Here is a 4,958-nt window from a genome sequence, read left to right on the forward strand (position 1 = left end):
GAGACAAATATTTAGTTATGAGTTTGGCCTTCATATAAAACTATGTGGAATAGTTTCACAGCTCACGCCACATGGAACACCACAACGTAATGGTGTGTCCGAACGTCATAACCGCACTTTATTGGATATGGCGCGATCTATGATGTATCTTACCGATTTACCACTATCATTTTGGGGTTATGTATTAAAGACAGCTGCATTCACTTTAAATAGGGCACCATCTAAATCCGTTGAGATGACACCGTATGAACTATGGTTTAGCAATAAACCTAAGCTGTCGTTTCTTAAAGTTTGGAGTTGCGATGCTTATATGAAAAGGGTTTTCAACCTAATAAGCTCGAACCCAAATCGGAGAAGTGCGTCTTCATAGAATACCCAAAGGAAATTGTTGGGTACACCTTCTATCACAGATCTGAAGGCAAGATATTAGTTGCTAAAAATGGATCCTTTCTAGAGAAGGAGTTTCTCTCGAAAGAAGTGAGTGGGAGGAAAGTAGAACTTGATGAGGTAATTGTACCTTCTCCCTTATTGGAAAGTAGTTCATCACAGAAATCAGTTCCTGTGATTCCTACACCAATTAGTGAGGAAGCTAATGATGATGATCACGAAGCTTCAGATCAAGTTACTACCGAACCTCGTAGGTCTTCCAAAATAAGATCCGCACCAAAGTTGTACGGTAATCCTGTTCTAGAAGTCATGTTACTAGACCATGATGAACCTACGAACTATGAGGAAGCGATGATGAGCCCAGATTCCGCGAAATGGCTTGAGGCCATAAAATATGAGATATGATCCATGTATGAGAACAAAGTATGGACTTTGATTGACTTGCTCGATGATCAGCAAGCCATGTTAAATAAATGGATCTTCAAGAGGAAGACGGACACTGATAGTAGTGTTACTATCTACAAAGTTCGACTTGTTGCAAAAGGTTTTCGACAAGTTCAAGGTGTTGAATATGATGAGATTTTCTCACTCGTAACGATGCTTAAGTCTGTCCGAATCATGTTAGCAATTGCCACATTTTATGAAATCTGGCAAATGGATGTCAAAACTGCATTCCTTAATGGATTTATTAAAGAAGAGTTGCATATGATGCAACCAGAAGGTTTTGTCAATCCTAAAGATGCTAACAAAGTGTGCAAGCTCCAGCAATCCATCAATGGACTGGTGCAAGCATCTCGGAGTTGGAATATACGCTTTGATGAGTTGATCAAAGCATATGGTTTTATACAGACTTTTGGAAAGGCCTGTATTTACAAGAAAGTGAGTGGGAGCTCTGTAGCATTTCTGATATTATATGTGCAAGACATATTGTTGATTGGAAATGATATAGAATTTCTGGATAGCATAAAAGGATACTTGAATAAAAAGTTTTTCAATGAAAGACCTCGGTGAAGCTGCTTACATATTGAGCATCAAGATCTATTGAGATAGATCAAGACGCTTGATAAGTTTTTCAATGAGTACATACCTTGATAAATTTTTGAAATAGTTCAAAATAGAACAGTCAAAGAAGGAGTTCTTGCCTGTGATGCAAAGGTGTGAAGTTGAGTAAGACTCAAGACCCGACCATGGCAGAAAATAGAAAAGAGAATGAAAGTCATTCCCTATGCCTCAGTCATAGGTTCTATAAAGTATGCTATGCTATGTACCAGACCTATTGTATACCTTGTTCTGTATTTGGTAAGGGAATACAATAGTGATCTAGGAGTAGATCACTGGACATTGGTCAAGAATATCCTTAGTAAGGACTAAGGAAATATTTCTCGATTATGGAGGTGATAAAAGAGCCCATCATAAAGAGTTACATTGGTGCAATCTTTTACACCGATCCAGATGACTCTAAGTCTCAATCTGGATACATATTGAAAGTGGGAGCAATTAGCTAGAGTAGCTCCGTGCAGAACTTTGTAAACATAGAATATTTGCAAAATACATACTGCTCTGAATGTGACAGACCCGTTGACTAAGCTTCTCTCACGAGCAAAACATGATCACACCTTAGTACTCTTTGGGTGTTAATCACATAACGATGTGAACTAGATTATTGACTCTAGTAAACCCTTTGGGTGTTGGTCACATGACGATGTGAACAATGGGTGTTAATCATATACAAATATGAATATTGGTGTTAAATCACATGGCGATGTGAACTAGATTATTGACTCTAGTGCAAGTGGGAGACTGAAGGAAATATGCCCTAGAGGCAATACTAAAGTTATTATTTATTTCCTTATTTCATGATAAATGTTTATTATTCATGCTAGAATTGTATTAACCGGAAACATAATACATGTGTGAACACATAGACAAACATAGTGTCACTAGTATGCCTCTACTTGGCTAGCTCGTGAATCAAAGATGGTTAAGTTTCCTAGCCATGGACAAAAGAGTTGTCATTTGATTAACGGGATCACATCATTAGGAGAATGATGTGATTGACATGACCCATTCCGTTAGCCTAGCACTTGATCGTTTAGTATGTTGCTATTGCTTTCTTCATGACTTATACATGTTCCTGTAACTATGAGATTATGCAACTCCCGTTTACCGGAGGAACACTTTGGGTGCTACCAAACGTCACAACGTAACTGGGTGATTATAAAGGAGTACTACAGGTGTCTCCGAAGGTACATGTTGAGTTGGCGTATTTCGAGATTAGGTTTTGTCACTCCGATTGTCGGAGAGGTATCTCTGGGCCCTCTCGGTAATGCACATCACTACAAGCCTTGCAAGCAATGTGACCAATGAGTTGGTTACGGGATGATGCATTATGTAACGAGTAAAGAGACTTGCCGGTAACGAGATTGAACTAGGTATTGGATACCGACGATCAAATCTCGGGCAAGTAACATACCGATGACAAAGGGAACAACGTATGTTGTTATGCGGTTTGACCGATAAAGATCTTCGTAGAATATGTAGGAACCAATATGGGCATCCAGGTTCCGCTATTGGTTATTGACCGAGAATAGTTCTAGGTCATGTCTACATTGTTCTCGAACCCGTAGGGTCCGCACGCTTAAGGTTTTGATGACAGTTATATTATGAGTTTATGAGTTTTGATGTACTGAAGGAGTTCGGAGTCTCGGATGAGATCGGGGACATGACGAGGAGTCTCAAAATGGTCGAGACGTAAAGATCGATATATTGGACGACTATATTCGGAGTTCGGAAAGGTTCCGAGTGATTCGGGTATTTTTCAGAGTACCGGAGAGTTACGGGAATTCGCCGGAGAGTATATGGGCCTTATTGGGCCATACGGGAATAGAGGAAAGAGGCCGAAAGGAAGGAGGCGCGCAGCCCCCCTCTGGTCCGAATTGGACAAGGGGTGCGGCCCCCTTTTCCTTCCTCCTCTCCCCCTCTTTCCCCCTTCTCCTACTCCAACAAGGAAGGAGGGAGTCCTACTCCCGGTGGGAGTAGGACTCCCCTTGGCGCGCCCCTCCTAGGCCGGCCGCCCCCTCCTCCCTTGCTCCTTTATATACGGGGGCGGGGGGGCACCCCAAGAGACACAAGTTGATCTACGGATCGTTCCTTAGACGTGTGCGGTGCCCCCCTCCACCATATTCCACCTCGGTCATATCGTCGCGGAGTTTAGGCGAAGCCCTGCGCCGGTAGAGCATCATCATCGTCACTACGCCGTCGTGCTGACGGAACTCATCCCCGAAGCTTTGCTGGATCGGAGCCCGGGGATCGTCATCGAGCTGAACGTGTGCTGAACTCGGAGGTGCCGTACGTTCGGTACTTGGATCGGTCGGATTGTGAAGACGTATGACTACATCAACCGCGTTGTCATAACGCTTCCGCTTACGGTCTATGAGGGTACGTGGACAACACTCTCCCCTCTTGTTGCTATGCCATCACCATGATCTTGCGTGTGCATAGGAATTTTTTTTGAAATTACTACGTTCCCCAACACCTACATATCGTAAAACTTCCAGAACATAACTTAGATCGGGAGTTCCGCCGCCGCAAGCCTCTGTAGCCACCAAAAAACCAATCGGGACCCTGTTCTGGCTCCCTGCCGGAGGGGGATCCCATCACCGGAGGCCATTTTCATCATCGCGGTGCTATCCATGACGAGGAGGGAGTAGTTCACCCTCGAGGCTGAGGGTATGTACCAGTAGCTATGTGTTTGATCTCTCTCTCTCTCTCTCGTGTTCTCTCTCGTGTTCCCTCTATGGCACGATCTTGATGTATCCCGAGCTTTGCTATTGTAGTTGGATCTTATGATGTTTCTCCCCCTCTACTCTCTTGTGATGAATTGAGTTTCCCCTTTGAAGTTATCTTATCGGATTGAGTCTTTTATGAACACTTGATGTATGTCTTGCGTGGGATAACCGTGGTGACAATGGGTTATTCTATTGATCCACTTGATGTATGTTTTGGTGACCAACTTGCGGGTTCCACCCATGAACCTATGCATAGGGGTTGTCACACGTTCTTGACTCTCCGGTAGTAGCTTTGGGGCACTCTTTGAAGTACTTTTATGTTGGTTGGATGAATCTGAGATTGTGTGATGCATATCGTATAATCATGCCCACAGATACTTGAGGTGACAATGGAGTATCTAGGTGACATTAGGGTTTTGGTTGATTTGTGTCTTAAGGTGTTATTCTAGTATGAACTCTATGATGGATTGAGCGAAAAGAATAGCTTTATGTTATTTTACTACGAACTCTTGAATAGATAGAACAGAAAGGATAACTTTGAGGTGGTTTCGTACCCTACCATAATCTCTATGTTTGTTCTCCGCTATTAGTGGCTTTGGAGTGACTCTTTGTTGCATGTTGAGGGCTTGTTATATGATCTATCTATGTTATTATTGTTGAGAGAACTTGCACTAGTGAAAGTATGAACCCTAGGCCTTGTTTCCTATCATTGCAATACCATTTACGCTCACTTTTATCATTAGTTACCTTGCTGTTTTCAAGACTTGCCGGTAACAAAAACCT

The sequence above is a fragment of the Triticum dicoccoides genome, chromosome 7B, assembly GCF_002162155.2.
Source record: "Triticum dicoccoides isolate Atlit2015 ecotype Zavitan chromosome 7B, WEW_v2.0, whole genome shotgun sequence".
Taxonomy (NCBI): Eukaryota; Viridiplantae; Streptophyta; class Magnoliopsida; order Poales; family Poaceae; genus Triticum; species Triticum dicoccoides.